Source organism: Chanos chanos, chromosome 1, assembly GCF_902362185.1.
Source record: "Chanos chanos chromosome 1, fChaCha1.1, whole genome shotgun sequence".
Lineage (NCBI taxonomy): Eukaryota > Metazoa > Chordata > Actinopteri > Gonorynchiformes > Chanidae > Chanos > Chanos chanos.
In genome coordinates this window covers 16,654,778-16,668,066 of record NC_044495.1, presented here as the reverse complement: position 1 = coordinate 16,668,066, position 13,289 = coordinate 16,654,778, and the positions used below count along the sequence as shown (strand labels likewise).

At 40.6% G+C, this 13,289-nt stretch overlaps 1 protein-coding gene across 1 annotated transcript in view; it reads right to left on the bottom strand.

The window, feature by feature from the left end:
* Window positions 1-11,064, bottom strand: part of cald1a (caldesmon 1a) — a 39,972-nt gene extending 28,908 nt beyond the window's left edge. Inside the window, exon 1 of the mRNA XM_030774662.1 lies at window positions 10,969-11,064. The gene's annotated coding sequence lies outside the window, so the exon portion shown is untranslated. The remainder of the gene's footprint in view (window positions 1-10,968) is intronic.
* Between the last annotated feature and the right edge of the window lie 2,225 nt (window positions 11,065-13,289).

Genomic DNA, 13,289 nt, shown 5'->3' with positions numbered 1-13,289 from the left:
GTAGGATGGATGAAAGCTGTATGGCTGAGGAGCTGTTCTTTTCTCAGGAAGCCTCACAATCTTTCATTTCTTTTCCTTCACTGTGGCGAAGACTGCCAGAAGTTCTAGGAAAAAGAGCTGAATGATACGTAAGTGTGCTCTCTCTCTCTCCTAGTCCTGTGAGAGAAATTTTTTTCAGTCCCTACAGCATCTAAAATATTTTTCGTGAGATTAAATAATGTGCAGCAAAGCATTTCCATTGGAGAAGGAAATTTTTTTACAATGTAGAAAATCTAGATAAACCATGACCTTACAGATTGATTTAAGGTTTTCAATCGGTATAATCCTTACATTTATAGGAATAACATACGTCAGACAGGCATGAAATTGTACCTAATTGAACGCTGGGATTCTGGAGGTGGGTTGCGAGCTGGAGTGGTTTCAGGTTTCTGTGTGGGGTTCTCTCATTATAGCTAATGGCCAAACTGGGAATGAGATTAGTCTATGAATGCAAGTACTACGGGAGCACCTCCAAATCTTTTCCCAGTTCAGGCCATGAGGGAGACCAATCATCTCCCTGATGAAAACACTTGCATGTCACACTTACTCACAAAGCAGCCATTTCGCTGTGTGTCAGTGCCTGTGTTGACTCTGAGCATGACCGAGTGCTTTCTCAAGGTGAATAGGCCTCAGTTCTCAACACAAGGTGACGGGAATGCCATTACTGATCATTAAGTCTAACCTGAACTAATGGCCTCTATTATACCAGGTGGTCTCGCAGATGCCTGTCAAAGAACTGTGCTTAAGCGTACACACACACATACAAGTGTGCGCTCACATACACACACACACACACTGACACAGACACACACATTACTCCATGACAGCCATCAGACCTGGCAGACATGGAGCCCCCTAACAAATGACTATTGTTCTCCAATTTTGATCTCATTTTGCTGCTGCATTCACTTCGAAAATGAGGCCAGCTGGCTAAAGCAAACCCCCAAACCCCGCCTCTACACACCCACACACACTTCATTACATCCCTCAACCATAACAAGCCGTCACCCTCTCAAAAAACATCACTCAGGCCCAAAAGCCAAGAAAGTCTTGATAGTGCCATCTTTGAGCTCACTCCCATTTATATGTGTCTGTGTTAATCAGATGAGTTATTAGCATTATTAGCGCTGTGATTAAGATCCATCCATGTTCCACTAGCAAATGTGCCCCCATTGTGTTCTGAATAAACAGACAGACAACTCCTTGATCCAATGACTGTTTGCAGTTATGCCTGACAGCTGTTACAGTGTGGCTACTATATAGGTTGTTGCTGTTGACAGTTCTGTGGTAGGCCTGCATGATGATGTCTTTTTACTACCATTTCTGTTCTCTACCAAAGATAGAATGATTTATTTGATTATTGTACACGTCATAATGGACTGTCTGCCAAAAGAGAAGAGCTTCCAAACAAATAAGATCATTTTCCCATATTAGACTGATATTATTGCCCTGTGCTAAAGCAGGCAGGTTGAGTCATCGTTTGTGCTACTTTTGGATAGCACTTGAAGAGTAATAAAACTTCAGGCTTAAGAAACACAGACCTTGTATGTTTAATAATAATGTGAGTGATTGTTCTGCTGAAGCACTCCTAACACTTTTCTTATGAGGTAAGACTCACTCCTGTGCCAACCACTCTAACTGAGGATGCTGATTAAGTTGTCTCTCTTTCTCCCCTCTCTCACACACACACACACACACACACACACACACACACACACACACACACACACACACACATACAGACACATACACAGACACACACACAGTGCCTCAGTGGTTAGCACTGTTGCCTCGCGGCAAGAAGGCCCTGGGTAATCCCAGCTGCCCCAGGTCCTTTCTGTGTAGAGTTTGCATGTTCTCCCCGTGTTTGCGTCGGTTTCCTCCGGGTGCTCCGGTTTCCTCCCACCACAAAGACATGCTAGGATTAGTACTCCTGTCAGTGACCTTGACCAAGGCACTGGCAAAAAGACCTGGAGTTAGTCCCAGGGTGCCGGCAGCCCACTAGCTCATAGTGTGCGTGTGTGTGTGCTCACTGCTCTAGTGTGTGTGTGCTCACTGGTGTTAGGATGGGTTAAATGCAGAGGCTGCAGAGAAGTGCAGCCTCTGCATTTAACTGTAACAAATAAAATACTTCGATGTCTACTTCTACACACACATACACACACACTAAAATTAAGTTTATGACCTTGTATTTTCAAAATCCTTGAAAATACCTGGTCAGTAACACATTTCCAAGAAATATACCACACAATTAAGGCTTTTCCTCAAAAAATTAAAATAAAGATTTGATTAAAAAAATACAGAGTATGGTAAAAAAAAAAAAAATTAGCAACAATCCAACACCATTAAATATACATAACATAGTAGTCTTGAAGTACACATTCAAACTGGTAAATCGCTAACCATTTTAGAGCAGACAGGCTGCAGGCATGCTACAACAATACCCATGCAAATGTCCACAGAATCCATGAAGCCCTTTCCTAGAACAGATCTTCACAGTTTTTCAAACTTGCTACACAAGACAAGCAATTCAGTAAAATCACTGTATTCTTAGTGAGCATACCAAAAACCACCAGACCAACCGAAGATGAGCACTTTAACAATAAATGTGACAAAGATTCTTTCTCAAAACAAGAGGGGAAAGACATTTAATCCCAACACTAGGATCAAGGTGTCAGAGGTACCAGATGTCAGAGAGAGAGAGAGAGAGAGGTTGAGGAGACTGAACTGTCCTTGGGGTTAGGAGTGATTTTCAACTGGAGTTAGGTGATATCTATACTGATTTAACATTCAATCTTACATTACACAAACTCTTACTCTTTCTAATACACACATACGTTTTTTATGGGTTGGGGGGTTGGGTTGCAATGTGACTGTCATATCAGACTTTGATCTTCAGATTAAATGAGATTTAATTGGCTCTCCCTGACCTATGCAGTGACATGTGGAGAAGAGAGAAAAAAGGAAGGGTGCGTTCTCGCTGTGCTTGTAATACATTCCTGAGCCGCCCTCCCTCCCTCCCTCCCGCTCTCTCACTGCCCTCAGAGTCTCCTATGTTAATGCAGGAATATGCTTCTGATTATAGGGGAGTGTTCACTCCATAAAAACATTCTAAAACAATTACTACTGCTCCCATTACCACTTGGTAGACAGCAAGGACATGAGTGCTCTTTATTACCACAATTACAGTGAGTACAATGCACAGTTTCAGCACACTGTACACTCCAGGACTCGCACCATATAGAACTTAGATGCGACCAAGGTGGTACCAGTTGCCTGTGATATTAAAAACTGCTATCTATAAATTATAGACTATAAAACTATAACTATAAAAACTACTGAGACCTCAGACACCTAAAGAGCTTCTGTTCATTGTAAACCTTTCAATTAGTTTATTGTCTTGTTTGCAGAACTGATTGAGAAAAGGCTGAGTAAATAAACGGCGTTGTCTGGCTTCTCAGGGTTAGAGGTTATGCTGTGTGTGTGTGTGTGTGTCTGTATTTGACTCTGACCATGTAAGGCTTTGGAGAGCATAAAGTGTTTCAGAGAGGTGAACAAATTCCCATATGGATTACTACAGTCAGTGTTTCACGATGAGGTATACTGTATTGCTAAGGATATAGTTATTATCAAAAGCACATTGGTCTTTTATGGGAAAGTTGTTCTTAGGGCCAATAGTCTTAACCTAACCTTCCTTATCCCTTACCTCATCCATAAATTCAACTGAACCTCCTGTCTATCTGCCCTCAAATCAACTTTGATTCTATAAAATACTAATATGCTCAGAGAAGCATAGAAAAGCTCTATGGAGATCTCAGAGTAATCTCCATGCATGAAACAGAGAGTTTGGAATAGAGTGTGGTAGAGTGAGGCTAACTGCATTTTTCTCTCAGCTCCAGGTGTGTCTGTGCTAGGCTAGACTGAGAAGGGGAAGTTCAGTGTGTCTCCAGGATTGAAGCAGAGAGAGAAAAAAAAAACAGAGGAACACTCTTCACCTAAACGCGTGATTTCTCTTCAGCTGTCTCTCACCAGGAATAACACTCATCACGAAATCTTCACATATGGCCTCCTTGTTCACTCATTCTCTCTGGCACATACACACACTCATGCACTCACACGTACACATGTACGTACACACACACACACACACACACACACACACACACACACACACACCGTTCCTCCCCTCCGCTTCAGTGCCTTTCTGTCAACACATGACCTCACTCTGGTCAAGCACATTTTTTATGCGTGCTTCTGGATTTGCATCACGCACCGGCCGCTTCACGTCCCGTAAGTCCTCATTTCCTGTCCCTTAAAGTGATTTCTAATGGGGCTTGTTTGACATCTCTGATTAGGTGTGTTTGTGAGGTGGCTTGTGGTAGGTTGAGCACTGAGGGGGAATAAGAGCAAGTACGAAGACTCCTCGGCCACGGAAACATAAAGCACGTGATTCCCCAGGGAGAAGAGGATTGAGAAAAAAAAAACACAGCAAATGCACTCCCAGAGACATTTCCTGTGCTTGTTTTATCAGATGACGCGAGGCCTGGCGGCAAAAAGTCCCGCACTGTGACACTGTACACGAAATTTCGTCATAAAAAGAGACTGACATGAGTGATCTTTGAGGGAGGACATAAAGGACACAAGCAACCACACACGCTTTGAGCTGATGAACCCCTCATGTTAGCCTTGGGGCTGAAGGCAAGCACAGGGATTTTAGATTTAAGCCTGTGAGACTAAGACTGTGGAATGGTTCATTAATGTGTCAAGGGAGAATAGTCACACAAGGAGGAAAGAATTTTCTTTTTCAGCCTGACTCATCACACTAAATTTGTAAGCCATAAGCACTAACAATGATGAGTTAATACTGAGCCAACTCATCATTTATTAAAACAGCCAAATAAGCTGAAACGTTTATCATAGCCCTACAGCATCAAAGCTAGTACATGCTTTCAAATAAAGCCACGCCATCTAATCAGTCGAAAATCTTGACACATGACTTATAGTCACTAAAACAAAAGAGAATCATTGAAAAAAGATTCTATTTTTTTTTTTCAAAAATTTTTTTTTTTGTAAAAAGTTGTACAATGAGACATCATTGCTGCCACCACTTGTACGACAGAAACTTAAAGGTCTGAACAGGGATTCAGTGACAGTTAATTTGAATGCAGCCCCAAGGCTTTAGGCAGCAGCTGATCTACTGTGACTCTCAGACAGTGCGAGGAGCAGAGATTATCTCTCAGTGTTTTTCATCACCCACGAGAAATTTTCACACAGCAATGGTGGCCTATTGCAAGTCTCTGAACTTGTGATCCAGGCAACCTGAGCACAGCCCGGCTTTGCCGGACTTTTCCATTAAAAGCGGCCCGCCAGATGAAGAACAACAAACAGAATTATGAAGTCAAATTACAAAATGGACATGAGCCACGGTGGTTCCACATTCAAATGGGAGAGCTGAGAGGAATTTCAGATTTATATATTGCTAACAAAACATCTGCAAGCCACTTATAGCATATTTTCAGAGACCTAAATAAACAGGAGCTTAAGTTTCACACCGCTGTTACTTCACATTTGAGGAATGCCCTCTACACCATCTCTTGATTGTCCTCAACTTTTGAGTTAAACAGGTCCAATATTTCTAAAAGACCAAAATCGCAGTTTTATGAAATGGTCTGTGTGGTTCTGGATGCAGTGTACTGAAATTACATGCTATCACATTCAAAGCACTAGAGGAGCATGTTATTGGCTAAGCTTTAAGTCCTATGACCCCTTGAGGTTTCTCCCTTTTGTCAATCACACTGAGTGAAAGTTAATTGAACATTTCACAACAGTTGTCCAGAATAAACGTTTTTGTTTCTTTACCCGAGTTCTCTTTTGGATACATTTGAGAACATGAAGAACAAAAAAATGATGTCATTTTTAGAGCGGAGGTTCTTGTAAACTAACATGCTCTCTCACCACATTTTGAGGACAATCCTTGACAATGCAGTTTAGTACATCAGTGGAATACATAAACTGGAAAAAAATGCTTTAAAAACAGTTTTAATGAGAGCCTTACTAATGCAAACTTGCTAATTAAATTGTCCAGTCATGAATTACTGTAATTACATGCTCAGATATTTAGCTTTGCACGAAGCACACTTAGCTAAATATGTGAGCATTTAAAAATTAACCAGTGGCAGACACAAACAACCTCTTTAAAAGTGTCAGACCATATTAGAAAGACTATTATCAAAACTCATCAAAGCACGCTTAGACAAATGTGAGCTAGCTTTGTGGTTCTATCAAAAGTCATAAACCTAATTTGAGTCACAAACAGCAATTTAAGTGACAAATAAATGGACTGAAAAAAGCAGCCCCAGAACAATAAAAGACCAAAACAGTAAATTTAACAGCGGTTTAACATAATTTATTATCTGCTCAAGGCAGTTTGATCAAATGTTAGCTCATCCTATTCAGCTCTATTCTGAGGATATATCTGCCATTTTCCCAATCATCCACTCTTTCCCATTCCAAGCTATCTTCATGCTTCAGTCAGAGTGCAGAGGCCACCAGACTCCGGAAACACAGGGCAGTGATCTCCACATCCTGCTCCGGCCCAGCCCTTGCCAAACCTCTGTTATCACCGCACAAGAGTACCTCTAGACCACTCCATACACACAGGGAGGGGGAAAGAGAAAACGCAAGAACGGGACATGAAGAAAAAAAAAAGGGAAGAAAGGGAGAAAGGGAGAGAAAGAGAGAGGGGTACTGTTGTGCATTCCAGAGGCTATTCCAATCATCTGTCATCATGTTCAATCTGTTCCTTATAAGGCTAGGGCATTCCCCTCATATTTTCCAAACACCATGCTGTTATCAGATCCAGTTTCATGGCCAATTACCAACCTGCCTTGCTCACAGAATACAGAGCACCACTTTCATCATCCGTACAGTCTCCTCTACCTTACTGGTTGGAACTGAACATGAGGAGATCAAATGAGATCAAGCCCAAGAATGCTGACAACCATCATGTGGGCAAGGATGCATGGTTTGGAATGCTGCTATGCACTTTATCTCTGAGGTATCTCAACGTACTTGGGGATTCTTTTAGACCGATGTTTCTCTAGAATGCTCTCTGCACGAATCCTAGGATAAGTGAAGAAATGGTGACATGCTTCAGACAACCCACTTGGTCTGTTGCTGAGGAATGGAGACTTGATTCCACTGGTGACCCAGAACTGTAGAAACCTGGGACTGTTGGTGGATGTTGCAGACAGGCTGTTGTGTAACTTTTAGGGGTTATCTGGTTCAAAAGCTGGGGGAGTTCTAGCTGAATGTACAGTAGCCTGTCCCAATCCCATTAGCCATTAGCCTCTTTAATGACTACTAGTATGAGATGATAGCTACGTACAGCACAGCAGGCAGAATTCATTCCCCAAAGTCCCTTCCAGCCATCCTCCCCAAACCCCACAATAGAGACAGATTAAACACTACAAGAATGTTCATAGCTGGCCATCGTTCACCACAAATATTTTGGGAAGAAATAGAGGAACGATAGCTAGCCAGGAAAAACACCATATCCATTAAAGACGACACTACTGAGTGCTTCAAAGTGTTATGGCATCACTAAACCTAAGCCCTAAGCACATTCTTCTCTGCAGAACTATTAAATAGATTAGCCTAACTTCTACCAAAGTCTTAACTCTTGTGTATCTTGCAGTAGGTTGCAAAGAAGGCCTCACCAAGATGTGGCTTTGGTGGCTAACTGTGACTTCCCCTGCCTATGCCTTCAGTGGCTGAATTAAAGGTGCCACGCAAGTGTATAAAAGCAGAATCTTGTGATGATATGCATTCATTTGGAACATTTTTAAGTCTATTCCCACTACTTCTTAGCCTTTGCAAAGGCTCAGCCAAATCTGGGCAGTATTTAGTAAGTAGCTATAGATGCTGAGAGTGCTGTGGTGTCCTGACCATGCCAGCTGCATCAGCAGGTGATGTCGTTCAGGAGGAGGGACTTGTTTGTAATTTACTAGCATTGCCTTTTTCAAAACTGACATTAGGGACTGGTGTAAGCTTTGCAGGAGTTTTCTACTGCAATTTCATATTGGCTCTCTATGGCTCTCTGGGAGTTTGTGAACCAACCGGGTACAACTAGAACTGCCCAGGGGAGGCCAATTCCTACATTCTTCAACAACAAATGGAACTATATGACTGTATGTACATATGTAAGTTGTATATGCAGGAAATCCCTAGAGATTCATGAGTGTGCATCACGGCGTTAATCTTAATCAACAAACAGCTTCTCAAAGGACAAGGGAAGAGGTCATTGCTGTGAAGAACTTGAGGACTGACCTTGTGTTCAACTGATGTTCATCTTTTGTCACTTTTTTGTTTTTTTTTACATTGAAGCTTTCTTGCTGTACTATTTATGTCATTGACAATGATGGATGAGGTATACTGATGATCATGGCAAATTTTCCTACTGAGCATTATCATTGGCGTTTCTACCGTGAAAAAGCATTATGGACCATCTGTTACTTTCATTAGACATTCAAAGGGTTGTGTGTTGTTTTGAAGAGATATGATTTGGATGTGCTGACTTACTACTGGTTATTCTATTGAACTGTTACGTGTACAACTGCAGTTTTACGGCATGCCCACGTGTTTGACTAACTCATCACATCGCAAGTAGCTGTCCATTAAGCAGTAACCCTTTAAGGTCAACACTGTTGTCACTACTGGCTCTAGAGCAGTGGTGTTAGGCTTAAGTTTCGTTTGAAATATGCCTTTGTGTGAAACCACAAGTGTGACTCAGGCCTGGCTTATGTATCTCACAATGCCCTAAAAAAAGCTTTGCCATCAAATGCTAGAATGGGGCCCACTGTAACAAAGGCCTGTGCCCTTAGCTACACTATGTGATGCTATGTTCCTGTAAGTCTTTTGAGATAATTTGCAAGGTTTATGATCCACCCAAGGATCAAAGCTAGGTTGGATAATCATACTTCACCACTGACAAAACCCTGGTAAAGTGAGGTTGTTGCACTGGTCTCTCCCTTCACTGACTTTCTGTCTGACTAAAACATTGAGAAATTCAGTGTTATCTAGGGGCATCTGTACTTGAATCTGAAGCTAAATGTCTTGAGGTGTAACTAAAATTAGCCTTTTTTCACATAGTGAGACCATTTCTTTTCTAGAAAACGTCACCATTCTTAAAAGAAAAAACTTTCTTTTTCTGTAGTAACCTTTTAACCACTGTAACCACCGACCAACTACTTCTGTAAATAGTTAATTAGACAGCCAGAGGCAATGCCATCAAAGTGTTGAAATCATGGCGCTGTTGCATAACAATCAGAATTTAAATTATATTAAGGCCACATATTTGTGAAACACTGGATGGAGAATGTCTGGAAGTTTTAAGACCAACATTATGTTTGACCTTTGTGTTTAAAAATCTTCATGTGGGACAAATGAAATTTCAAGAGGCTCACCACACCTGTAGTGGCAACTAGCCACTTCATTAAGTTGGCTTAAAAAACCAACTTACTGTTCTTTGCATAATTCCTCTTCTTCTTCTTTGTCAAACCATACTAAAGTTGGTTGTTATTACTTTTCTGAGCAATACTCCAAATTGTTTTGTGTGGCAGGCTCATATAATGTTCAAAAATTCAGACTTCCTTCGTTCCAACAAATGCAGCTGATAACGTCACAATGTTCCAAATTACTCTGGTTTGTAGCCAGACTGGCTCAAGAAATTATGCTTCAAGTCAGTATACTCCTCGTAGTTTCCACGACAAACTTAATCGCCTGTTCTCTTTACTACTCTCTCTTTATCTCGCCATCCATCTTGACCTTCATTCACACAGCTGGACTCTTTTATTAAAGCTCCTCTACCATATATTTACACTTTTAAACTACTTTGCTTAATACTGTCAATCTGCCCCAGTTCTCTCTTTTCTATTCCTCTTCCCATCCATCCATTCTTATTAGCTGTCTGTTTAATAACTATTATTTACATTTTAATCCATCAAAGCAGTTGTTACCATTAGGCTACTATATCTTTGGTAGATGCCTCATAACTAGAAAATCACACTGCTGCTCTGTCATTTCCATTGTTCCATGCGTTCCCTCATCTTTCTTTCTACTCCATTCACTCTTTTGTCCCATCATCCTCCTGTGCATGCTGGTATACAGCCAGTTATTCAGTAAGTTAACCATACATCCATGATGACTATCTACAAGTCACCAGTACAAATATTAGACTTGATAAGACTGTAATATGGTTACTTATTACTACAGAGCTACATTTCTAGTACAAATATGATCTTTCCTACAAGGAGAACCTAAAACGTTATTCAGGTCAAAAATGTCTGTTAATAAACTTTACTATTTAGTTGTTACTATAAGTAACTTTAGAGTCGTACTTCTCGAAATGATGAAAAAATTTACACTTCATATGACAAGTTTTACTGGTCATTTAGTGACTTGTCAGTTTGGTTGCACTCTAACTAGCTACTAGCTTCTTCACAAAAAGCAGTTGAATCGGCAATTGAATCCTCTTACAACGTAAATAATGGAACAGGTTATTTACTTTGGTAGAATTGCTAAGTTAAAAAATATCTACTTTGCATTGTATACCTTATTAGTATTCTCTTTTTTTTTAGTTCTGAAAAACTCAAAGACATGTACCCCCTCATTGTCAAAGGGCCTGTGGCTTATCACTGTCAGAAATATCCTCAAAATTAGACAACTGAAGCTTCATTAGCGATGTGCGTTTATTTCTGCAACCAATATGCATTGTTTCTAAGCTTGCACGGGTGCAGAAAACTGCTGGTATACGAGTTTGTTCACTACGTTCTTCAAACCAAAGGAACAATATGCGCGGAAGGAAACTTTGTTTTCATCGCTCATAAGAGCCCTCTTGCCAAAAGTAAAGGACCCGAACACACATCTTACCTGCTCAAAAGGAGAACAAAGTTGATGTTCTTGTAACGGTGTGGGAATCAACAACCAAAGTGAGATGGTGAACAGGACTGTTCGGTCGTTTGAAGAGCTACTACAGTAATTCAATAAGAGCACAGACTATGGCAAGCCCCTCCCTTTAAAATGATCGAGTACATCTCTAGTGTTTACAGCACAAACCCTTTACAGCTGGCAAACTCTCCGCTTTGTCCAGGGTCTGTTCTCACCACCTAGCGATAGATACCTCACTTTAGGGTGGGCTCGACTCTTCCTGAAAAAGTCACGCCTGGAATGTCTATTTACAATTAATCCGTCAGCTGGCAAAAGCGAGAAGGAATACAAATACCAGCATGTTAAGAGATTTGAAAAGTCGAATAAGCGGCCAGAACTGACTTGGAGAATGTCCTTTTTTGGTGATACTTCATAGGCCCTATGAAGGAAAGCAGGCTGTCAGGAGCGATCATGTGAAATGTTAATCTTGGCGAAAAGGGGAGGTTGTCTGGTGAAACCGTTAGACACAGACCCGTCTGATGAATGAATGAAACTGCAGATTCATCATGAGTCGCCCCCCCCCCCCCTAGATTCCTAAAATATTCACTTCTATAGTCCCATTTCAGTTTTAAATCACACCTCTAATTTCAGGTTTCATGCACAGAAAAAATGCAGTGTTTTGAAATTAGCTATATTCTCACATTATGTCTTTCTGTAGGCTATTTGTGTTTTTGTCAGAATTGGTAGGGGTTCCATTCTTGCTAAGAGAGACAATAGATCTAGTGTTTCTAGTTTATGAGATGGAACTGAAAAGTGTTGTTCTTTGTCCACTGCTTAACACAATGATAATTTGGATGACCCTCCAAACAATAAACTGCACGTCAGCAAATCAGATCTCACTATAAATATGCATGTGCAGTTGGGTGAGTTATTAGTGTGCATATGTGTGCTGGTTTGCATCAATGTCTGTAGCATGTATGTGTATACTGGCAGCAATACAAAAGAGTGTAGGACAAATTCAGTCAGAATAACTTTGTAAACAAATCAAGCAAATGTGTCAAAGGAAAAAAAACACAGAATTTGTTTGTTTTTCATGCATATTGTCTTTGTATAAAATAATGAGATTCCAATGTTTCACCTCAGAGAACAGCTGAGATGAATTTTCCCACACTTTGGAATGCAGTACAGTACAACATCTACTGTTTGCCTATAATGTGATTACAAAGAACAAGGTGGTGCCAAACTGCTCAAAGTCATCTCTTTCTTGCTTGGGCATTCATCCATTCTATATCTGTATTATGACTGCAGGTGTTTACCTTGGTAATAGACTTTATATTTTACTGTAATTCAAGCTAAGTATGACCTCATATGAAAACATCAATAGAAAATCTTTGAACTTATTTAGAATTCAGTGCATGCTTTATTTTTTATTGGACTATTAGCAAAATCTTAGTCTTGAGATTTATAACATCAGTTAAAACGATAAAAAATCATATGCCAAAACAGCATGCTCACCATATGAAACAGTGTGAAACAAGTACTCATGGGATAGTTAATTTGCTTTGAACAGCAGACACTTTGAACCAATTATGTACTGTCAGGAATGCATAAACACACACTTATTCACAGACACACAGAACAATAACTACCTCAAAAAATGTGCTTATGTACAGCATAGCAGACCTGACATAATCTAGCTAATATTCATCAAATGAAAACAATCTTCAAGCTGTTTCTGACATTGCTATTGTGAGTTTACATCAGTACTTAGACATGGCTTCATCTGCATTTTAAAATGTTTTCAGTTCAGTCAGTTAAATTTAACCAGTGCTGCATTGCTGTGGGTTATCATTCTGGTGTAATTCACCGAAATGATACACATCAATGACTGCTGTCATAACCACAGATAATTCTTCCCATGGCATGTTGGCTTAGCCATGTCCCAAACAGGATTGCATCAGAGCATATACACAGACTCCATGCAGAAAATATACATAATATGTTATGAATCATTCTTGTGCCATAAAGCTGGCGTTTAATGTTAACTGTACTGCCAGGGGGCGGCACGGTCCTGGGTTCGATTCCTCGCTGGGTGTCCAGGGGTCCTTTCTGTGTGGAGTTTACATGTTCTCCCTCTGTCTGTGTAGGTTTCCTCTGGGAGCTCCGGTTTCCTCCCACAGTCCAAAGACATGCAGGTTAGGTGAATTGGAGAATGTGAGTGTGTTTGTCTGTGTGTCTGCCCTGCGATGGACTGGTGACCTGTCTAGAGTGATTCCCATATACATATATGTAGCTCTTTGGTATCTGCAAATTTTCAGTGAATT